The sequence below is a fragment of the Dendrobates tinctorius genome, unplaced genomic scaffold (genome assembly GCF_039654945.1).
Source record: "Dendrobates tinctorius isolate UK_male_01 unplaced genomic scaffold, ASM3965494v1 ptg000350l, whole genome shotgun sequence".
NCBI lineage: Eukaryota > Metazoa > Chordata > Amphibia > Anura > Dendrobatidae > Dendrobates > Dendrobates tinctorius.
Window position 1 is genome coordinate 2,033,085 of NW_027362016.1, and position 24,735 is coordinate 2,057,819.

A 24,735-nucleotide genomic window follows, 5' to 3' on the forward strand; every position below is an offset into this window, starting at 1 on the left:
TCCAGGTGTGACACTTGACATTTGCAGAGTGTCAAACCCCCCAGAAAATGTATAGATATGGCCGAAATAGCTCAGTTGGGAGAGCGTTAGACTGAACATCTAAAGGTCCCTGGTCCAATCCCGGGTTTCGGCAAAATGCTTTTTCTTCACCGTTTACATTTTAAGGAGATATTAAACAAAGCACATGGACTGATCATGATCAAACGGCCTAAAAATCTTAACTATCTACAGAAAACAAAATGTTAAAAATTTGAGAAACGGTAACTTTTCCTTTTGAACACATGAATGTTTTTTAGTAATTTTTCCTCTATTTTGTTTTATTTCAAATTGACTTAGCTGTAAGAGGATTAAAAGGTAACCTGATAGCTGAAACGGACAGCACTTATCAGACACTAGCTGAATGATTATAGTCAGCTTGTTTGACTTTGAAACACTGAGGCATTACTGAGACAAATGTCCTTAAAAAATATGCTGTGGACAAAGTCAAAAAGGCAAAAAAACACAAGCTACACAGAGCTCCGTCATCTTTAATTTGAAATATAGGAGGTTTCTACTTTAATGGTGAGACAAAGCATCTACATATTTGACATTGCTCCAGTGAGTAGAGCCCACTTAAAAATGTATGGGTTGCTTGTCTCTGCAAGCAAAAGCTGGGCACTAAACTGGCATACTTGCAATGCTGGATGGTTCAGAGTGAAAACACCTATAGGCTGACAATAGTAATTGCAGGTGTTGATTAACTCATTGTGCAAAATAATTTCTAAAATGTGGTCACTTTGGGAGGTTTTCTGCTGTTTTGGTACTCTGCAAATTTCATCTGCAAGGTATTCCTGCAAAATCTGCATTGCAAAACCCAAATAGGGCTCTTCCTTTCAAAGCCCTGCTGTGTGGCCAAACAGTAGTTTCTGAAGAAATGTGGTGCATCACCGCATTTGTGAGAAATCTAACATTTCTAATATCCAAACAAAATAAATGGAGGTTTAAAAATTAATGCAGACGAAAAGTACGCGTATAAAAAATGTTATTTATTGACTTTGCGTTCAGGTCGCAGTCTCCCCTGGAGGCATGGGTTCAAATCCCACTTCTGACATCAACATTTAATTTCAAGAAACTTTATCTTCATTTATTCATTAGATGAGGTCAAACAAAACTTAGTAATGTGGTTTTGAAAAATTTCCTGAGAGTCTTTGGAGTGAATCTGAATTTGTCCTCTCAAAAAAGAACTCTAGGAACATCAAACAGATTTTTTGTGCATATGTCTGTTGTTCTTTTGGCACTAGAAAAATTCTTTGGACAGTCAATGAGGAGGGACTATTTCACCTCTTTGTGTTCTCTGTCCCTATTAGGGTAGGGAATCAACCTTCTACAGTGCTGTCATGAAATATATCTAGAAACGGATTTGCTGGTAAGTCTACTTTCATAGTTTTCACCTCATACATCAATAGACCATAACGATATTTAATAAACAAAAACTTAACAAGTAGGTAATCATAGTTTAAAAAATGTGAAATGCCCATGTCATTCTGACATGTTTCAGCACATTTTGGGACAAATGGTCTCACTTTTAACAATCAATAAAATATTTTCTCTAAATTTTTGTCTCTTTTTTGCTCCAATTGTTTGCATCTCATAAAAAATAAAACTTGATGTAACATTATGCATGCAAATTGTGTTTTATGTGCGACCATGACCTATTCTAGAAGCACAGGGTCAGAATTATACTGGTGCATGGAGACAAACTGAAAATGTAAAAATTCAATGGCAAAATTGCTGTCTTTTTCTACTCATTCACAAATAGTTAATGAATGTTATTAAATATGTACAGCAAAATGGAAGGCGTTTCAAATAGAAATCATGCTTCAAAAAACAGTCAAATGAAAAATTATAACACAGGTCAACGAAAAAAAATTTTTTTTCTGGTGTCCAAAATATTTTAATGAATTTGGGGTATTTTTGGGGTGCTGATTCTGAATATGTCATCAGTTTTGCCAGATTGGCTCAAGTTTTTGAGATTTTTGGTATCTTATTTATAGCACTTGTTGGTAAATGCGACGCATCATCTCATTAATTTCTTTGGATTAGTACTTGAACTGAGCAGTTCTCAATATAGTTTTGTGTTAATTAGTGTTCTAAAAGTTTGTTCATAGCTTGATTTTTGCACTAACTTTATGTTGTTGTCTGTTTTCCAGTGAAAAGCATGAACTCATCATGAAGAAGTTGTCTTAACGATCCAGACTCATTCTGTTACATTTGTGGTGAATATACACTGCCAAAACATAGAAGAAACATAACACACTTCGTAAAAAAAGTGTATTTTGCCTATTTTGGGGTTATGCTTGGGGACCAAGACAAGTTTTGGGCACCACACATAGTGTGCAAAGCATGTATCGAATTATTACGAAAATGGAGCAAAGGACAAAGAAAAAGCTTCAAATTTGGTGTTCCAATGGTGTGGAGAGAGCCAAAAAATCATCATGATGACTGTTATTTCTGTGCAGTGCAAGTGCAAGGATTCAATAAGCATAAGAAACGAAAATGGGAGTAACATGGAATCTGCAAGAAGGCCTGTCCCTCATTGTGAAGATGTGCCTGTACCTGTGTTTACCATAAATAACAGTCATCATGATGATTTTTTGGCTCTCTCCACACCATTGGAACACCAAATTTGAAGCTTTTTCTTTGTCCTTTGCTCCATTTTCGTAATAATTCGATACATGCTTTGCACACTATGTGTGGTGCCCAAAACTTGTCTTGGTCCCCAAGCATAACCCCAAAATAGGCAAAATACACTTTTTTTACGAAGTCTGTTATGTTTCTTCTATGTTTTGGCAGTGTGTATTCACCACAAATGTAACAGAATGAGTCTGGATCGTTAAGACAACTTCTTCATGATGAGTTCATGCTTTTCACTGGAAAACAGACAACAACATAAAGTTAGTGCAAAAATCAAGCTATGAACAAACTTTTAGAACACTAATTAACACAAAACTATATTGAGAACTGCTCAGTTCAAGTACTAATCCAAAGAAATTAATGAGATGATGCGTCGCATTTACCAACAAGTGCTATAAATAAGATACCAAAAATCTCAAAAACTTGAGCCAATCTGGCAAAACTGATGACATATTCAGAATCAGCACCCCAAAAATACCCTAAATTCGATGAAATATCTTTGGCACCAAAAATGCTGTTGACCAGTGTAATGTATCCCTCCAGGTGTGACACTTGACATTTGCAGAGTGTCAAACCCCCCAGAAAATGTATAGATATGGCCGAAATAGCTCAGTTGGGAGAGCGTTAGACTGAAGATCTAAAGGTCCCTTGTCCAATCCCGGGTTTCGGCAAAATGCTTTTTCTTCACCGTTTACATTTTAAGGAGATATTAAACAAAGCACATGGACTGATCATGATCAAAAGGCCTAAAAATCTTAACTATCTACAGAAAACAAAATGTTAAAAATTTGAGAAACGGTAACTTTTTCCTTTTGAACACATGAATGTTTTTTTGTAATTTTTCCTCTATTTTGTTTTATTTCAGATTGACTTAGCTGTAAAAGGATTAAAAGGTAACCTGATAGCTGAAACAGACAGCACTTATCAGACACTAGCTGAATGATTATAGTCAGCTTGTTTGACTTTGAAACACTGAGGCATTACTGAGACAAATGTCCTTAAAAAATATGCTGTGGACAAAGTCAAAAAGGCAAAAAACACAAGCTCCACACAGGTCCGTCATCTTTAATTTGAAATATAGGAGGTTTCTACTTTAATGGTGAGACAAAGCATCTACATATTTGACATTGCTCCAGTGAGTAGAGCCCACTTAAAAATGTATGGGTTGCTTGTCTCTGCAAGCAAAAGCTGGGCACTAAACTGGCATACTTGCAATGCTGGATGGTTCAGAGTGAAAACACCTATAGGCTGACAATAGTAATTTCAGGTGTTGATTAACTCATTGTGCAAAATAATTTCTAAAATGTGGTCACTTTGGGAGGTTTTCTGCTGTTTTGGTACTCTGCAAATTTCATCTGCAAGGTATTCCTGCAAAATCTGCATTGCAAAACCCAAATAGGGCTCTTCCTTTCAAAGCCCTGCTGTGTGGCCAAACAGTAGTTTCTGAAGAAATGTGGTGCATCACCGCATTTGTGAGAAATCTAACATTTCTAATATCCAAACAAAATAAATGGAGGTTTAAAAATTAATGCAGACGAAAAGTACGCATATAAAAAATGTTATTTATTGACTTTTTTGGGGTGGTGTGACAAGTTTTTAATCACAAGGAATGTTAACATTTCTGCTGACTAGCATGGAAAGAGTTAAGTTCCAATTGCATATCGAAGTCAGGATGGCCGAGTGGTCTAAGGTGCTGTGTTTAGGTTGCAGTTTCCCCTGGAGGAGTGGGTTCAAATCCCACTTCTGACATCAACATTTAATTTCAAGAAACTTTATCTTCATGTAATGTGGTTTTGAAAAATTTCCTGAGAGTCTTTGGAGTGAATCTGAATTTGTCCTCTCAAAAAAGAACTCTAGGAACATCAAACAGATTTTTTGTGCATATGTCTGTTGTTCTTTTGGCACTAGAAAAATCCTTTGGACAGTCAATGAGGAGGGACTATTTCACCTCTTTGTGTTCTCTGTCCCTATTAGGGTAGGGAATCAACCTTCTACAGTGCTGTCATGAAATATATCTAGAAACGAATTTGCTGGTAAGTCTACTTTCATAGTTTTCACCTCATACATCAATAGACCATAACTTTACTTAATAAACAAAAACTTAACAAGTAGGTAATCATAGTTTAAAAAATGTGAAATGCCCATGTCCTTCTGACATGTTTCAGCACATTTTGGGACAAATGGTCTCACTTTTAACAATCAATAAAATATTTTCTCTAAATTTTTGTCTCTTTTTTGCTCCAATTGTTTGCATCTCATAAAAAATAAAACTTGATGTAACATTATGCATGCAAATTGTGTTTTATGTGCGACCATGACCTATTCTAGAAGCACAGGGTCAGAATTATACTGGTGCATGGAGACAAACTGAAAATGTAAAAATTCAATGGCAAAATTGCTGTCTTTTTCCACTCATTCACAAATAGTTAATGAATGTTATTAAATATGTACAGCAAAATAGAAGGCGTTTCAAATAGAAATCATGCTTCAAAAAACAGTCAAATGAAAAATTATAATATATCCCTCCAGGTGTGACACTTGACATTTGCAGAGTGTCAAACCCCACAGAAAATGTATAGATATGGCCGAAATAGCTCAGTTGGGAGAGCGTTAGACTGAAGATCTAAAGGTCCCTGGTCCAATCCCGGGTTTCGGCAAAATGTTTTTTCTTCACTGTTTACATTTTAAGGAGATATTAAACAAAGCACATGGACTGATCATGATCAAAAGGCCTAAAAATCTTAACTATCTACAGAAAACAAAATGTTAAAAATTTGAGAAACGGTAACTTTTTCCTTTTGAACACATGAATGTTTTTTAGTAATTTTTCCTCTATTTTGTTTTATTTCAGATTGACTTAGCTGTAAGAGGATTAAAAGGTAACCTGATAGCTGAAACAGACAGCACTTATCAGACACTAGCTGAATGATTATAGTCAGCTTGTTTGACTTTGAAACACTGAGGCATTACTGAGACAAATGTCCTTAAAAAATATGCTGTGGACAAAGTCAAAAAGGCAAAAAACACAAGCTCCACACAGGTCCGTCATCTTTAATTTGAAATATAGGAGGTTTCTACTTTAATGGTGAGACAAAGCATCTACATATTTGACATTGCTCCAGTGAGTAGAGCCCACTTAAAAATGTATGGGTTGCTTGTCTCTGCAAGCAAAAGCTGGGCACTAAACTGGCATACTTGCAATGCTGGATGGTTCAGAGTGAAAACACCTATAGGCTGACAATAGTAATTTCAGGTGTTGATTAACTCATTGTGCAAAATAATTTCTAAAATGTGGTCACTTTGGGAGGTTTTCTGCTGTTTTGGTACTCTGCAAATTTCATCTGCAAGGTATTCCTGCAAAATCTGCATTGCAAAACCCAAATAGGGCTCTTCCTTTCAAAGCCCTGCTGTGTGGCCAAACAGTAGTTTCTGAAGAAATGTGGTGCATCACCGCATTTGTGAGAAATCTAACATTTCTAATATCCAAACAAAATAAATGGAGGTTTAAAAATTAATGCAGACGAAAAGTACGCATATAAAAAATGTTATTTATTGACTTTGCGTTCAGGTCGCAGTCTCCCCTGGAGGCGTGGGTTCAAATCCCACTTCTGACATCAACATTTAATTTCAAGAAACTTTATCTTCATTTATTGATTAGATGAGGTCAAACAAAACTTAGTAATGTGGTTTTGAAAAATTTCCTGAGAGTCTTTGGAGTGAATCTGAATTTGTCCTCTCAAAAAAGAACTCTAGGAACATCAAACAGATTTTTTGTGCATATGTCTGTTGTTCTTTTGGCACTAGAAAAATCCTTTGGACAGTCAATGAGGAGGGACTATTTCACCTCTTTGTGTTCTCTGTCCCTATTAGGGTAGGGAATCAACCTTCTACAGTGCTGTCATGAAATATATCTAGAAACGGATTTGCTGGTAAGTCTACTTTCATAGTTTTCACCTCATACATCAATAGACCATAACGATACTTAATAAACAAAAACTTAACAAGTAGGTAATCATAGTTTAAAAAATGTGAAATGCCCATGTCCTTCTGACATGTTTCAGCACATTTTGGGACAAATGGTCTCACGTTTAACAATCAATAAAATATTTTCTCTAAATTTTTGTCTCTTTTTTGCTCCAATTGTTTGCATCTCATAAAAAATAAAACTTGATGTAACATTATGCATGCAAATTGTGTTTTATGTGTGACCATGACCTATTCTAGAAGCACAGGGTCAGAATTATACTGGTGCATGGAGACAAACTGAAAATGTAAAAATTCAATGGCAAAATTGCTGTCTTTTTCTACTCATTCACAAATAGTTAATGAATGTTATTAAATATGTACAGCAAAATGGAAGGCGTTTCAAATAGAAATCATGCTTCAAAAAACAGTCAAATGAAAAATTATAATATATCCCTCCAGGTGTGACACTTGACATTTGCAGAGTGTCAAACCCCACAGAAAATGTATAGATATGGCCGAAATAGCTCAGTTGGGAGAGCGTTAGACTGAAGATCTAAAGGTCCCTGGTCCAATCCCGGGTTTCGGCAAAATGTTTTTTCTTCACTGTTTACATTTTAAGGAGATATTAAACAAAGCACATGGACTGATCATGATCAAAAGGCCTAAAAATCTTAACTATCTACAGAAAACAAAATGTTAAAAATTTGAGAAACGGTAACTTTTTCCTTTTGAACACATGAATGTTTTTTAGTAATTTTTCCTCTATTTTGTTTTATTTCAGATTGACTTAGCTGTAAGAGGATTAAAAGGTAACCTGATAGCTGAAACAGACAGCACTTATCAGACACTAGCTGAATGATTATAGTCAGCTTGTTTGACTTTGAAACACTGAGGCATTACTGAGACAAATGTCCTTAAAAAATATGCTGTGGACAAAGTCAAAAAGGCAAAAAACACAAGCTCCACACAGGTCCGTCATCTTTAATTTGAAATATAGGAGGTTTCTACTTTAATGGTGAGACAAAGCATCTACATATTTGACATTGCTCCAGTGAGTAGAGCCCACTTAAAAATGTATGGGTTGCTTGTCTCTGCAAGCAAAAGCTGGGCACTAAACTGGCATACTTGCAATGCTGGATGGTTCAGAGTGAAAACACCTATAGGCTGACAATAGTAATTTCAGGTGTTGATTAACTCATTGTGCAAAATAATTTCTAAAATGTGGTCACTTTGGGAGGTTTTCTGCTGTTTTGGTACTCTGCAAATTTCATCTGCAAGGTATTCCTGCAAAATCTGCATTGCAAAACCCAAATAGGGCTCTTCCTTTCAAAGCCCTGCTGTGTGGCCAAACAGTAGTTTCTGAAGAAATGTGGTGCATCACCGCATTTGTGAGAAATCTAACATTTCTAATATCCAAACAAAATAAATGGAGGTTTAAAAATTAATGCAGACGAAAAGTACGCATATAAAAAATGTTATTTATTGACTTTGTGTTCAGGTCGCAGTCTCCCCTGGAGGCGTGGGTTCAAATCCCACTTCTGACATCAACATTTAATTTCAAGAAACTTTATCTTCATTTATTGATTAGATGAGGTCAAACAAAACTTAGTAATGTGGTTTTGAAAAATTTCCTGAGAGTCTTTGGAGTGAATCTGAATTTGTCCTCTCAAAAAAGAACTCTAGGAACATCAAACAGATTTTTTGTGCATATGTCTGTTGTTCTTTTGGCACTAGAAAAATCCTTTGGACAGTCAATGAGGAGGGACTATTTCACCTCTTTGTGTTCTCTGTCCCTATTAGGGTAGGGAATCAACCTTCTACAGTGCTGTCATGAAATATATCTAGAAACGGATTTGCTGGTAAGTCTACTTTCATAGTTTTCACCACATACATCAATAGACCATAACGATACTTAATAAACAAAAACTTAACAAGTAGGTAATCATAGTTTAAAAAATGTGAAATGCCCATGTCCTTCTGACATGTTTCAGCACATTTTGGGACAAAAGGTCTCACTTTTAACAATCAATAAAATATTTTCTCTAAATTTTTGTCTCTTTTTTGCTCCAATTGTTTGCATCTCATAAAAAATAAAACTTGATGTAACATTATGCATGCAAATTGTGTTTTATGTGCGACCATGACCTATTCTAGAAGCACAGGGTCAGAATTATACTGGTGCATGGAGACAAACTGAAAATATAAAAATTCAATGGCAAAATTGCTGTCTTTTTCTACTCATTCACAAATAGTTAATGAATGTTATTAAATATGTACAGCAAAATGGAAGGCGTTTCAAATAGAAATCATGCTTCAAAAAACAGTCAAATGAAAAATTATAATATATCCCTCCAGGTGTGACACTTGACATTTGCAGAGTGTCAAACCCCCCAGAAAATGTATAGATATGGCCGAAATAGCTCAGTTGGGAGAGCGTTAGAATGAAGATCTAAAGGTCCCTGGTCCAATCCCGGGTTTCGGCAAATTGTTTTTTCTTCACCGTTTACATTTTAAGGAGATATTAAACAAAGCACATGGACTGATCATGATCAAAAGGCCTAAAAATCTTAACTATCTACAGAAAACAAAATGTTAAAAATTTGAGAAACGGTAACTTTTTCCTTTTGAACACATGAATGTTTTTTAGTAATTTTTCCTCTATTTTGTTTTATTTCAGATTGACTTAGCTGTAAGAGGATTAAAAGGTAACCTGATAGCTGAAACAGACAGCACTTATCAGACACTAGCTGAATGATTATAGTCAGCTTGTTTGACTTTGAAACACTGAGGCATTACTGAGACAAATGTCCTTAAAAAATATGCTGTGGACAAAGTCAAAAAGGCAAAAAAACACAAGCTCCACACAGGTCTGTCATCTTTAATTTGAAATATAGGAGGTTTCTACTTTAATGGTGAGACAAAGCATCTACATATTTGACATTGCTCCAGTGAGTAGAGCCCACTTAAAAATGTATGGGTTGCTTGTCTCTGCAAGCAAAAGCTGGGCACTAAACTGGCATACTTGCAATGCTGGATGGTTCAGAGTGAAAACACCTATAGGCTGACAATAGTAATTGCAGGTGTTGATTAACTCATTGTGCAAAATAATTTCTAAAATGTGGTCACTTTGGGAGGTTTTCTGCTGTTTTGGTACTCTGCAAATTTCATCTGCAAGGTATTCCTGCAAAATCTGCATTGCAAAACCCAAATAGGGCTCTTCCTTTCAAAGCCCTGCTGTGTGGCCAAACAGTAGTTTCTGAAGAAATGTGGTGCATCACCGCATTTGTGAGAAATCTAAAATTTCTAATATCCAAACAAAATAAATGGAGGTTTAAAAATTAATGCAGACGAAAAGTACGCATATAAAAAATGTTATTTATTGACTTTGCGTTCAGGTCGCAGTCTCCCCTGGAGGCGTGGGTTCAAATCCCACTTCTGACATCAACATTTAATTTCAAGAAACTTTATCTTCATTTATTGATTAGATGAGGTCAAACAAAACTTAGTAATGTGGTTTTGAAAAATTTCCTGAGAGTCTTTGGAGTGAATCTGAATTTGTCCTCTCAAAAAAGAACTCTAGGAACATCAAACAGATTTTTTGTGCATATGTCTGTTGTTCTTTTGGCACTAGAAAAATCCTTTGGACAGTCAATGAGGAGGGACTATTTCACCTCTTTGTGTTCTCTGTCCCTATTAGGGTAGGGAATCAACCTTCTACAGTGCTGTCATGAAATATATCTAGAAACGGATTTGCTGGTAAGTCTACTTTCATAGTTTTCACCTCATACATCAATAGACCATAACGATACTTAAGAAACAAAAACTTAACAAGTAGGTAATCATAGTTTAAAAAATGTGAAATGCCCATGTCCTTCTGACATGTTTCAGCACATTTTGGGACAAATGGTCTCACTTTTAACAATCAATAAAATATTTTCTCTAAATTTTTGTCTCTTTTTTGCTCCAATTGTTTGCATCTCATAAAAAATAAAACTTGATGTAACATTATGCATGCAAATTGTGTTTTATGTGCGACCATGACCTATTCTAGAAGCACAGGGTCAGAATTATACTGGTGCATGGAGACAAACTGAAAATGTAAAAATTCAATGGCAAAATTGCTGTCTTTTTCTACTCATTCACAAATAGTTAATGAATGTTATTAAATATGTACAGCAAAATGGAAGGCGTTTCAAATAGAAATCATGCTTCAAAAAACAGTCAAATGAAAAATTATAATATATCCCTCCAGGTGTGACACTTGACATTTGCAGATTGTCAAACCCCCCAGAAAATGTATAGATATGGCCGAAATAGCTCAGTTGGGAGAGCGTTAGACTGAAGATCTAAAGGTCCCTGGTCCAATCCCGGGTTTCGGCAAATTGTTTTTTCTTCACCGTTTACATTTTAAGGAGATATTAAACAAAGCACATGGACTGATCATGATCAAAAGGCCTAAAAATCTTAACTATCTACAGAAAACAAAATGTTAAAAATTTGAGAAACGGTAACTTTTTCCTTTTGAACACATGAATGTTTTTTAGTAATTTTTCCTCTATTTTGTTTTATTTCAGATTGACTTAGCTGTAAGAGGATTAAAAGGTAACCTGATAGCTGAAACAGACAGCACTTATCAGACACTAGCTGAATGATTATAGTCAGCTTGTTTGACTTTGAAACACTGAGGCATTACTGAGAAAAATGTCCTTAAAAAATATGCTGTGGACAAAGTCAAAAAGGCAAAAAAACACAAGCTCCACACAGGTCCGTCATCTTTAATTTGAAATATAGGAGGTTTCTACTTTAATGGTGAGACAAAGCATCTACATATTTGACATTGCTCCAGTGAGTAGAGCCCACTTAAAAATGTATGGGTTGCTTGTCTCTGCAAGCAAAAGCTGGGCACTAAACTGGCATACTTGCAATGCTGGATGGTTCAGAGTGAAAACACCTATAGGCTGACAATAGTAATTGCAGGTGTTGATTAACTCATTGTGCAAAATAATTTCTAAAATGTGGTCACTTTGGGAGGTTTTCTGCTGTTTTGGTACTCTGCAAATTTCATCTGCAAGGTATTCCTGCAAAATCTGCATTGCAAAACCCAAATAGGGCTCTTCCTTTCAAAGCCCTGCTGTGTGGCCAAACAGTAGTTTCTGAAGAAATGCGGTGCATCACCGCATTTGTGAGAAATCTAACATTTCTAATATCCAAACAAAATAAATGGAGGTTTAAAAATTAATGCAGACGAAAAGTACGCATATAAAAAATGTTATTTATTGACTTTTTTGGGGTGGTGTGACAAGTTTTTAATCACAAGGAATGGTAACATTTCTGCTGACTAGCATGGAAGGAGTTAAGTTCCAATTGCATATCAAAGTCAGGATGGCTGAGCGATCTATGGCGCTGCGTTCAGGTCGCAGTCTCCCCTGGAGGCGTGGGTTCAAATCCCACTTCTGACATCAACATTTAATTTCAAGAAACTTTATCTTCATTTATTGATTAGATGAGGTCAAACAAAACTTAGTAATGTGGTTTTGAAAAATTTCCTGAGAGTCTTTGGAGTGAATCTGAATTTGTCCTCTCAAAAAAGAACTCTAGGAACATCAAACAGATTTTTTGTGCATATGTCTGTTGTTCTTTTGGCACTAGAAAAATCCTTTGGACAGTCAATGAGGAGGGACTATTTCACCTCTTTGTGTTCTCTGTCCCTATTAGGGTAGGGAATCAACCTTCTACAGTGCTGTCATGAAATATATCTAGAAACGGATTTGCTGGTAAGTCTACTTTCATAGTTTTCACCTCATACATCAATAGACCATAACGATACTTAATAAACAAAAACTTAACAAGTAGGTAATCATAGTTTAAAAAATGTGAAATGCCCATGTCCTTCTGACATGTTTCAGCACATTTTGGGACAAATGGTCTCACTTTTAACAATCAATAAAATATTTTCTCTAAATTTTTGTCTCTTTTTTGCTCCAATTGTTTGCATCTCATAAAAAATAAAACTTGATGTAACATTATGCATGCAAATTGTGTTTTATGTGCGACCATGACCTATTCTAGAAGCACAGGGTCAGAATTATACTGGTGCATGGAGACAAACTGAAAATGTAAAAATTCAATGGCAAAATTGCTGTCTTTTTCTACTCATTCACAAATAGTTAATGAATGTTATTAAATATGTACAGCAAAATGGAAGGCGTTTCAAATAGAAATCATGCTTCAAAAAACAGTCAAATGAAAAATTATAATATATCCCTCCAGGTGTGACACTTGACATTTGCAGAGTGTCAAACCCCACAGAAAATGTATAGATATGGCCGAAATATCTCAGTTGGGAGAGCGTTAGACTGAAGATCTAAAGGTCCCTGGTCCAATCCCGGGTTTCGGCAAAATGTTTTTTCTTCACTGTTTACATTTTAAGGAGATATTAAACAAAGCACATGGACTGATCATGATCAAAAGGCCTAAAAATCTTAACTATCTACAGAAAACAAAATGTTAAAAATTTGAGAAACGGTAACTTTTTCCTTTTGAACACATGAATGTTTTTTAGTAATTTTTCCTCTATTTTGTTTTATTTCAGATTGACTTAGCTGTAAGAGGATTAAAAGGTAACCTGATAGCTGAAACAGACAGCACTTATCAGACACTAGCTGAATGATTATAGTCAGCTTGTTTGACTTTGAAACACTGAGGCATTACTGAGACAAATGTCCTTAAAAAATATGCTGTGGACAAAGTCAAAAAGGCAAAAAACACAAGCTCCACACAGGTCCATCATCTTTAATTTGAAATATAGGAGGTTTCTACTTTAATGGTGAGACAAAGCATCTACATATTTGACATTGCTCCAGTGAGTAGAGCCCACTTAAAAATGTATGGGTTGCTTGTCTCTGCAAGCAAAAGCTGGGCACTAAACTGGCATACTTGCAATGCTGGATGGTTCAGAGTGAAAACACCTATAGGCTGACAATAGTAATTTCAGGTGTTGATTAACTCATTGTGCAAAATAATTTCTAAAATGTGGTCACTTTGGGAGGTTTTCTGCTGTTTTGGTACTCTGCAAATTTCATCTGCAAGGTATTCCTGCAAAATCTGCATTGCAAAACCCAAATAGGGCTCTTCCTTTCAAAGCCCTGCTGTGTGGCCAAACAGTAGTTTCTGAAGAAATGTGGTGCATCACCGCATTTGTGAGAAATCTAACATTTCTAATATCCAAACAAAATAAATGGAGGTTTAAAAATTAATGCAGACGAAAAGTACGCATATAAAAAATGTTATTTATTGACTTTGCGTTCAGGTCGCAGTCTCCCCTGGAGGCGTGGGTTCAAATCCCACTTCTGACATCAACATTTAATTTCAAGAAACTTTATCTTCATTTATTGATTAGATGAGGTCAAACAAAACTTAGTAATGTGGTTTTGAAAAATTTCCTGAGAGTCTTTGGAGTGAATCTGAATTTGTCCTCTCAAAAAAGAACTCTAGGAACATCAAACAGATTTTTTGTGCATATGTCTGTTGTTCTTTTGGCACTAGAAAAATCCTTTGGACAGTCAATGAGGAGGGACTATTTCACCTCTTTGTGTTCTCTGTCCCTATTAGGGTAGGGAATCAACCTTCTACAGTGCTGTCATGAAATATATCTAGAAACGGATTTGCTGGTAAGTCTACTTTCATAGTTTTCACCTCATACATCAATAGACCATAACGATACTTAATAAACAAAAACTTAACAAGTAGGTAATCATAGTTTAAAAAATGTGAAATGCCCATGTCCTTCTGACATGTTTCAGCACATTTTGGGACAAATGGTCTCACTTTTAACAATCAATAAAATATTTTCTCTAAATTTTTGTCTCTTTTTTGCTCCAATTGTTTGCATCTCATAAAAAATAAAACTTGATGTAACATTATGCATGCAAATTGTGTTTTATGTGCGACCATGACCTATTCTAGAAGCACAGGGTCAGAATTATACTGGTGCATGGAGACAAACTGAAAATGTAAAAATTCAATGGCAAAATTGCTGTCTTTTTCTACTCATTCACAAATAGTTAATGAATGTTATTAAATATGTACAGCAAAATGGAAGGCGTTTCAAATAGAAATCATGCTTCAAAAAACAGTCAAATGAAAAATTATAATATATCCCTCCAGGTGTGACACTTGACATTTGCAGAGTGTCAAACCCCACAGAAAATGTATAGATATGGCCGAAATAGCTCAGTTGGGAGAGCGTTAGACTGAAGATCTAAAGGTCCCTGGTCCAATCCCGGGTTTCGGCAAAATGTTTTTTCTTCACTGTTTACATTTTAAGGAGATATTAAACAAAGCACATGGACTGATCATGATCAAAAGGCCTAAAAATCTTAACTATCTACAGAAAACAAAATGTTAAAAATTTGAGAAACGGTAACTTTTTCCTTTTGAACACATGAATGTTTTTTAGTAATTTTTCCTCTATTTTGTTTTATTTCAGATTGACTTAGCTGTAAGAGGATTAAAAGGTAACCTGATAGCTGAAACAGACAGCACTTATCAGACACTAGCTGAATGATTATAGTCAGCTTGTTTGACTTTGAAACACTGAGGCATTACTGAGACAAATGTCCTTAAAAAATATGCTGTGGACAAAGTCAAAAAGGCAAAAAACACAAGCTCCACACAGGTCCGTCATCTTTAATTTGAAATATAGGAGGTTTCTACTTTAATGGTGAGACAAAGCATCTACATATTTGACATTGCTCCAGTGAGTAGAGCCCACTTAAAAATGTATGGGTTGCTTGTCTCTGCAAGCAAAAGCTGGGCACTAAACTGGCATACTTGCAATGCTGGATGGTTCAGAGTGAAAACACCTATAGGCTGACAATAGTAATTTCAGGTGTTGATTAACTCATTGTGCAAAATAATTTCTAAAATGTGGTCACTTTGGGAGGTTTTCTGCTGTTTTGGTACTCTGCAAATTTCATCTGCAAGGTATTCCTGCAAAATCTGCATTGCAAAACCCAAATAGGGCTCTTCATTTCAAAGCCCTGCTGTGTGGCCAAACAGTAGTTTCTGAAGAAATGTGGTGCATCACCGCATTTGTGAGAAATCTAACATTTCTAATATCCAAACAAAATAAATGGAGGTTTAAAAATTAATGCAGACGAAAAGTACGCATATAAAAAATGTTATTTATTGACTTTTTTGGGGTGGTGTGACAAGTTTTTAATCACAAGGAATGGTAACATTTCTGCTGACTAGCATGGAAGGAGTTAAGTTCCAATTGCATATAGAAGTGAGGATGGCCGAGCGGTCTAAGGCGCTGCGTTCAGGTCGCAGTCTCCCCTGGAGGGAGACATCAACATTTAATTTCAAGAAACATTATCTTCATTTATTGATTAGATGAGGTCAAACAAAACTTAGTAATGTGGTTTTGAAAAATTTCCTGAGAGTCTTTGGAGTGAATCTGAATTTGTCCTCTCAAAAAAGAACTCTAGGAACATCAAACAGATTTTTTGTGCATATGTCTGTTGTTCTTTTGGCACTAGAAAAATCCTTTGGACAGTCAATGAGGAGGGACTATTTCACCTCTTTGTGTTCTCTGTCCCTATTAGGGTAGGGAATCAACCTTCTACAGTGCTGTCATGAAATATATCTAGAAACGGATTTGCTGGTAAGTCTACTTTCATAGTTTTCACCTCATACATCAATAGACCATAACGATACTTAATAAACAAAAACTTAACAAGTAGGTAATCATAGTTTAAAAAATGTGAAATGCCCATGTCCTTCTGACATGTTTCAGCACATTTTGGGACAAATGGTCTCACTTTTAACAATCAATAAAATATTTTCTCTAAATTTTTGTCTCTTTTTTGCTCCAATTGTTTGCATCTCATAAAAAATAAAACTTGATGTAACATTATGCATGCAAATTGTGTTTTATGTGCGACCATGACCTATTCTAGAAGCACAGGGTCAGAATTATACTGGTGCATGGAGACAAACTGAAAATGTAAAAATTCAATGGCAAAATTGCTGTCTTTTTCTACTCATTCACAAATAGTTAATGAATGTTATTAAATATGTACAGCAAAATGGAAGGCGTTTCAAATAGAAATCATGCTTCAAAAAACAGTCAAATGAAAAATTATAATATATCCCTCCAGGTGTGACACTTGACATTTGCAGAGTGTCAAACCCCCCAGAAAATGTATAGATATGGCCGAAATAGCTCAGTTGGGAGAGCATTAGACTGAAGATCTAAAGGTCCCGGGTTTCGGCAAAATGCTTTTTCTTCACCGTTTACATTTTAAGGAGATATTAAACAAAGCACATGGACTGATCATGATCAAAAGGCCTAAAAATCTTAACTATCTACAGAAAACAAAATGTTAAAAATTTGAGAAATGGTAACTTTTTCCTTTTGAACACATGAATGTTTTTTAGTAATTTTTCCTCTATTTTGTTTTATTTCAGATTGACTTAGCTGTAAGAGGATTAAAAGGTAACCTGATAGCTGAAACAGACAGCACTTATCAGACACTAGCTGAATGATTACACAGGTCAACGAAAAAAAATTTTTTTTCTGGTGTCCAAAATATTTTAATGAATTTGGGGTATTTTTGGGGTGCTGATTCTGAATATGTCATCAGTTTTGCCAGATTGGCTCAAGTTTTTGAGATTTTTGGTATCTTATTTATAGCACTTGTTGGTAAATGCGACGCATCATCTCATTAATTTCTTTGGATTAGTACTTGAACTGAGCAGTTCTCAATATAGTTTTGTGTTAATTAGTGTTCTAAAAGTTTGTTCATAGCTTGATTTTTGCACTAACTTTATGTTGTTGTCTGTTTTCCAGTGAAAAGCATGAACTCATCATGAAGAAGTTGTCTTAACGATCCAGACTCATTCTGTTACATTTGTGGTGAATATACACTGCCAAAACATAGAAGAAACATAACACACTTCGTAAAAAAAGTGTATTTTGCCTATTTTGGGGTTATGCTTGGGGACCAAGACAAGTTTTGGGCACCACACATAGTGTGCAAAGCATGTATCGAATTATTACGAAAATGGAGCAAAGGACAAAGAAAAAGCTTCAAATTTGGTGTTCCAATGGTGTGGAGAGAGCCAAAAAATCATCATGATGACTGTTATTTCTGTGCAGTGCAAGTGCAAGGATTCAATAAGCATAAGAAACGAAAATGGGAGTAACATGGAATCTGCAAGAAGGCCTGTCCCTCATTGTGAAGATGTGCCTGTACCTGTGTTTACCATAAATAACAGTCATCATGATGATTTTTTGGCTCTCTCCACACCATTGGAACACCAAATTTGAAGCTTTTTCTTTGTCCTTTGCTCCATTTTCGTAATAATTCGATACATGCTTTGCACACTATGTGTGGTGCCCAAAACTTGTCTTGGTCCCCAAGCATAACCCCAAAATAGGCAAAATACACTTTTTTTACGAAGTGTGTTATGTTTCTTCTATGTTTTGGCAGTGTATATTCACCACAAATGTAACAGAATGAGTCTGGATCGTTAAGACAACTTCTTCATGATGAGTTCATGCTTTTCACTGGAAAACAGACAACAACATAAAGTTAGTGCAAAAATCAAGCTATGAACAAACTTTTAGAACACTAATTAACACAAAACTATATTGAGAACTGCTCAGTTCAAGTACTAATCCAAAGAAATTAATGAGATGATGCGTCGCATTTACCAACAAGTGCTATAAATAAGATACCAAAAATCTCAAAAACTTGAGCCAATCTGGCAAAACTGATGACATATTCAGAATCAGCACCCCAAAAATACCCTAAATTCGATGAAATATCTTTGGCACCAAAAATGCTGTTGACCAGTGTTATAGTCAGCTTGTTTGACTTTGAAACACTGAGGCATTACTGAGACAAATGTCCTTAAAAAATATGCTGTGGACAAAGTCAAAAAGGCAAAAAACACAAGCTCCACACAGGTCCGTCATCTTTAATTTGAAATATAGGAGGTTTCTACTTTAATGGTGAGACAAAGCATCTACATATTTGACATTGCTCCAGTGAGTAGAGCCCACTTAAAATGTATGGGTTGCTTGTCTCTGCAAGCAAAAGCTGGGCACTAAACTGGCATACTTGCAATGCTGGATGGTTCAGAGTGAAAACACCTATAGGCTGACAATAGTAATTGCAGGTGTTGATTAACTCATTGTGTAAAATAATTTCTAAAATGTGGTCACTTTGGGAGGTTTTCTGCTGTTTTGGTACTCTGCAAATTTCATCTGCAAGGTATTCCTGCAAAATCTGCATTGCAAAACCCAAATAGGGCTCTTCCTTTCAAAGCCCTGCTGTGTGGCCAAACAGTAGTTTCTGAAGAAATGTGGTGCATCACCGCATTTGTGAGAAATCTAACATTTCTAATATCCAAACAAAATAAATGGAGGTTTAAAAATTAATGCAGACGAAAAGTACGCATATAAAAAATGTTATTTATTGACTTTTTTGGGGTGGTGTGACAAGTTTTTAATCACAAGGAATGGTAACATTTCTGCTGACTAGCATGGAAGGAGTTAAGTTCCAATTGCATATAGAAGTCAGGATGGCCGAGCGGTCTAAGGCGCTGCGTTCAGGTCGCAGTCTCCCCTGGAGGGAGACATCAACATTTAATTTCAAGAAACTTTATCTTCATTTATTGATTAGATGAGGTCAAACAAAACTTAGTAATGTGGTGTTGAAAAATTTCCTGAGAGTCTTTGGAGTGAATCTGAATTTGTCCTCTCAAAAAAGAACTCTAGGAACATCAAACAGATTTTTTGTGCATATGTCTGTTGTTCTTTTGGCACTAGAAAAATCCTTTGGACAGTCAATGAGGAGGGACTATTTCACCTCTTTGTGTTCTCTGTCCCTATTAGGGTAGGGAATCAACCTTCTACAGTGCTGTCATGAAATATATCTAGAAACGGATTTGCTGGTAAGTCTACTTTCATAGTTTTCACCTCATACATCAATAGACCATAACGATATTTAATAAACAAAAACTTAACAAGTAGGTAATCATAGTTTAAAAAATGTGAAATGCCCATGTCATTCTGACATGTTTCAGCACATTTTGGGACAAATGGTCTCACTTTTAACAATCAATAAAATATTTTCTCTAAATTTTTGTCTCTTTTTTGCTCCAATTGTTTGCATCTCATAAAAAATAAAACTTGATGTAACATTATGCATGCAAATTGTGTTTTATGTGCGACCATGACCTATTCTAGAAGCACAGGGTCAGAATTATACTGGTGCATGGAGACAAACTGAAAATGTAAAAATTCAATGGCAAAATTGCTGTCTTTTTCTACTCATTCACAAATAGTTAATGAATGTTATTAAATATGTACAGCAAAATGGAAGGCGTTTCAAATAGAAATCATGCTTCAAAAAACAGTCAAATGAAAAATTATAATATATCCCTCCAGGTGTGACACTTGACATTTGCAGAGTGTCAAACCCCCCAGAAAATGTATAGATATGGCTGAAATAGCTCAGTTGGGAGAGCGTTAGACTGAAGATCTAAAGGTCCCTGGTCCAATCCCGGGTTTCGGCAAAATGCTTTTTCTTCACCGTTTACATTTTAAGGAGATATTAAACAAAGCACATGGACTTATCATGATCAAAAGGCCTAAAAATCTTAACTATCTACAGAAAACAAAATGTTAAAAATTTGAGAAACGGTAACTTTTTCCTTTTGAACACATGAATGTTTTTTAGTAATTTTTCCTCTATTTTGTTTTATTTCAGATTGACTTAGCTGTAAGAGGATTAAAAGGTAACCTGATAGCTGAAACAGACAGCACTTATCAGACACTAGCTGAATGATTATAGTCAGCTTGTTTGACTTTGAAACACTGAGGCATTACTGAGACAAATGTCCTTAAAAAATATGCTGTGGACAAAGTCAAAAAGGCAAAAAACACAAGCTCCACACAGGTCCGTCATCTTTAATTTGAAATATAGGAGGTTTCTACTTTAATGGTGAGACAAAGCATCTACATATTTGACATTGCTCCAGTGAGTAGAGCCCACTTAAAAATGTATGGGTTGCTTGTCTCTGCAAGCAAAAGCTGGGCACTAAACTGGCATACTTGCAATGCTGGATGGTTCAGAGTGAAAACACCTATAGGCTGACAATAGTAATTGCAGGTGTTGATTAACTCATTGTGCAAAATAATTTCTAAAATGTGGTCACTTTGGGAGGTTTTCTGCTGTTTTGGTACTCTGCAAATTTCATCTGCAAGGTATTCCTGCAAAATCTGCATTGCAAAACCCAAATAGGGCTCTTCCTTTCAAAGCCCTGCTGTGTGGCCAAACAGTAGTTTCTGAAGAAATGTGGTGCATCACCGCATTTGTGAGAAATCTAACATTTCTAATATCCAAACAAAATAAATGGAGGTTTAAAAATTAATGCAGACGAAAAGTACGCGTATAAAAAATGTTATTTATTGACTTTGCGTTCAGGTCGCAGTCTCCCCTGGAGGCATGGGTTCAAATCCCACTTCTGACATCAACATTTAATTTCAAGAAACTTTATCTTCATTTATTGATTAGATGAGGTCAAACAAAACTTAGTAATGTGGTTTTGAAAAATTTCCTGAGAGTCTTTCGAGTGAATCTGAATTTGTCCTCTCAAAAAAGAACTCTAGGAACATCAAACATATTTTTTGTGCATATGTCTGTTGTTCTTTTGGCACTAGAAAAATCCTTTGGACAGTCAATGAGGAGGGACTATTTCACCTCTTTGTGTTCTCTGTCCCTATTAGGGTAGGGAATCAACCTTCTACTGTGCTGTCATGAAATATATCTAGAAACGGATTTGCTGGTAAGTCTACTTTCATAGTTTTCACCTCATACATCAATAGACCATAACGATACTTAATAAACAAAAACTTAACAAGTAGGTAATCATAGTTTAAGAAATGTGAAATGCCCATGTCCTTCTGACATGTTTCAGCACATTTTGGGACAAATGGTCTCACTTTTAACAATCAATAAAATATTTTCTCTAAATTTTTGTCTCTTTTTTGCTCCAATTGTTTGCATCTCATAAAAAATAAAACTTCATGTAACATTATGCATGCAAATTGTGTTTTATGTGCGACCATGACCTATTCTAGAAGCACAGGGTCAGAATTATACTGGTGCATGGAGACAAACTGAAAATGTAAAAATTCAATGGCAAAATTGCTGTCTTTTTCTACTCATTCACAAATAGTTAATGAATGTTATTAAATATGTACAGCAAAATGGAAGGCGTTTCAAATAGAAATCATGCTTCAAAAAACAGTCAAATGAAAAATTATAATATATCCCTCCAGGTGTGACACTTGACATTTGCAGAGTGTCAAACCCCCCAGAAAATGTATAGATATGGCCGAAATATCTCAGTTGGGAGAGCGTTAGACTGAAGATCTAAAGGTCCCTGGTCCAATCCCAGGTTTCCGCAAAATGTTTTTTCTTCACCGTTTACATTTTAAGGAGATATTAAACAAAGCACATGGACTGATCATGATCAAAAGGCCTAAAAATCTTAACTATCTACAGAAAACAAAATGTTAAAAATTTGAGAATCGGTAACTTTTTCCTTTTGAACACATGAATGTTTTTTAGTAATTTTTCCTCTATTTTGTTTTATTTCAGATTGACTTAGCTGTAAGAGGATTAAAAGGTAACCTGATAGCTGAAACAGACAGCACTTATCAGACACTAGCTGAATGATTATAGTCAGCTTGTTTGACTTTGAAACACTGAGGCATTTCTGAGACAAATGTCCTTAAAAAATATGCTGTGGACAAAGTCAAAAAGGCAAAAAACACAAGCTCCACACAGGTCCGTCATCTTTAATTTGAAATATAGGAGGTTTCTACTTTAATGGTGAGACAAAGCATCTACATATTTGACATTGCCCCAGTGAGTAGAGCCCACTTAAAAATGTATGGGTTGCTTGTCTCTGCAAGCAAAAGCTGGGCACTAAACTGGCATACTTGCAATGCTGGATGGTTCAGAGTGAAAACACCTATAGGCTGACAATAGTAATTGCAGGTGTTGATTAACTCATTGTGCAAAATAATTTCTAAAATGTGGTCACTTTGGGAGGTTTTCTGCTGTTATGGTACTCTGCAAATTTCATCTGCAAGGTATTCCTGCAAAATCTGCATTGGAAAAACCCAAATAGGGCTCTTCCTTTCAAAGCCCTGCTGTGTGGCCAAACAGTAGTTTCTGAAGAAATGTGGTGCATCACCGCATTTGTGAGAAATCTAACATTTCTAATATCCAAACAAAATAAATGGAGGTTTAAAAATTAATGCAGACGAAAAGTACGCATATAAAAAATGTTATTTATTGACTTTTTTGGGGTGGTGTGACAAGTTTTTAATCACAAGGAATGGTAACATTTCTGCTGACCAGCATGGAAGGAGTTAAGTTCCAATTGCATATCGAAGTCAGGATGGCCGAGCGGGCTAAGGTGCTGCGTTCAGGTCGCAGTCTCCCCTGGCGGCGTGGGTTCAAATCCCACTTCTGACATCAACATTTAATTTCAAGAAACTTTATCTTCATGTAATGTGGTTTTGAAAAATTTCCTGAGAGTTTTTGGAGTGAATCTGAATTTGTCCTCTCAAAAAAGAACTCTAGGAACATCAAACAGATTTTTTGTGCATATGTCTGTTGTTCTTTTGGCACTAGAAAAATTCTTTGGACAGTCAATGAGGAGGGACTATTTCACCTCTTTGTGTTCTCTGTCCCTATTAGGGTAGGGAATCAACCTTCTACAGTGCTGTCATGAAATATATCTAGAAACGGATTTGCTGGTAAGTCTACTTTCATAGTTTTCACCTCATACATCAATAGACCATAACGATATTTAATAAACAAAAACTTAACAAGTAGGTAATCATAGTTTAAAAAATGTGAAATGCCCATGTCATTCTGACATGTTTCAGCACATTTTGGGACAAATGGTCTCACTTTTAACAATCAATAAAATATTTTCTCTAAATTTTTGTCTCTTTTTTGCTCCAATTGTTTGCATCTCATAAAAAATAAAACTTGATGTAACATTATGCATGCAAATTGTGTTTTATGTGCGACCATGACCTATTCTAGAAGCACAGGGTCAGAATTATACTGGTGCATGGAGACAAACTGAAAATGTAAAAATTCAATGGCAAAATTGCTGTCTTTTTCTACTCATTCACAAATAGTTAATGACTGTTATTAAATATGTACAGCAAAATGGAAGGCGTTTCAAATAGAAATCATGCTTCAAAAAACAGTCAAATGAAAAATTATAATATATCCCTCCAGGTGTGACACTTGACATTTGCAGAGTGTCAAACCCCCCAGAAACTGTACAGACATGGCCGAAATAGCTCAGTTGGGAGAGCATTAGACTGAAGATCTAAAGGTCCCTGGTCCAATCCCAGGTTTCGGCAAAATGCTTTTTCTTCACCGTTTACATTTTAAGGAGATATTAAACAAAGCACATGGACTGATCATGATCAAAAGGCCTAAAAATCTTTACTATCTACAGAAAACAAAATGTTAAAAATTTGAGAAAAGGTAACTTTTTCCTTTTGAACACATGAATGTTTTTTAGTAATTTTTCCTCTATTTTGTTTTATTTCAGATTGACTTAGCTGTAAGAGGATTAAAAGGTAACCTGATAGCTGAAACAGACAGCACTTATCAGACACTAGCTGAATGATTATAGTCAGCTTGTTTGACTTTGAAACACTGAGGCATTACTGAGACAAATGTCCTTAAAAAATATGCTCTGGACAAAGTCAAAAAGGCAAAAAACACAAGCTCCACACAGGTCCGTCATCTTTAATTTGAAATATAGGAGGTTTCTACTTTAATGGTGAGACAAAGCATCTACATATTTGACATTGCTCCAGTGAGTAGAGCCCACTTAAAAATGTATGGGTTGCTTGTCTCTGCAAGCAAAAGCTGGGCACTAAACTGGCATACTTGCAATGCTGGATGGTTCAGAGTGAAAACACCTAAAGGCTGACATTAGTAATTGCAGGTGTTGATTAACTCATTGTGCAAAATA

At 35.6% G+C, this 24,735-nt stretch overlaps 6 non-coding genes across 6 annotated transcripts; all 6 read left to right on the top strand.

Moving 5' to 3' along the window:
- The first annotated feature begins 4,339 nt into the window (after positions 1 to 4,339).
- On the top strand, positions 4,340 to 4,422 carry TRNAL-UAG (transfer RNA leucine (anticodon UAG)). The gene has a single exon. It is a non-coding gene; the product is annotated as a tRNA-Leu (tRNA).
- Positions 4,423 to 5,257: 835 nt separating this feature from the next.
- On the top strand, positions 5,258 to 5,330 carry TRNAF-GAA (transfer RNA phenylalanine (anticodon GAA)). Its single transcript has one exon. It is a non-coding gene; the product is annotated as a tRNA-Phe (tRNA).
- Positions 5,331 to 7,153: 1,823 nt separating this feature from the next.
- On the top strand, positions 7,154 to 7,226 carry TRNAF-GAA (transfer RNA phenylalanine (anticodon GAA)). The gene has a single exon. It is a non-coding gene; the product is annotated as a tRNA-Phe (tRNA).
- Positions 7,227 to 10,946: 3,720 nt separating this feature from the next.
- TRNAF-GAA (transfer RNA phenylalanine (anticodon GAA)) lies at positions 10,947 to 11,019 on the top strand. Its single transcript has one exon. It is a non-coding gene; the product is annotated as a tRNA-Phe (tRNA).
- Positions 11,020 to 14,860: 3,841 nt separating this feature from the next.
- Positions 14,861 to 14,933, top strand: TRNAF-GAA (transfer RNA phenylalanine (anticodon GAA)). Its single transcript has one exon. It is a non-coding gene; the product is annotated as a tRNA-Phe (tRNA).
- A 9,106-nt stretch (positions 14,934 to 24,039) lies between these two features.
- Positions 24,040 to 24,112, top strand: TRNAF-GAA (transfer RNA phenylalanine (anticodon GAA)). Its single transcript has one exon. It is a non-coding gene; the product is annotated as a tRNA-Phe (tRNA).
- The last annotated feature ends 623 nt before the right edge of the window (positions 24,113 to 24,735 follow it).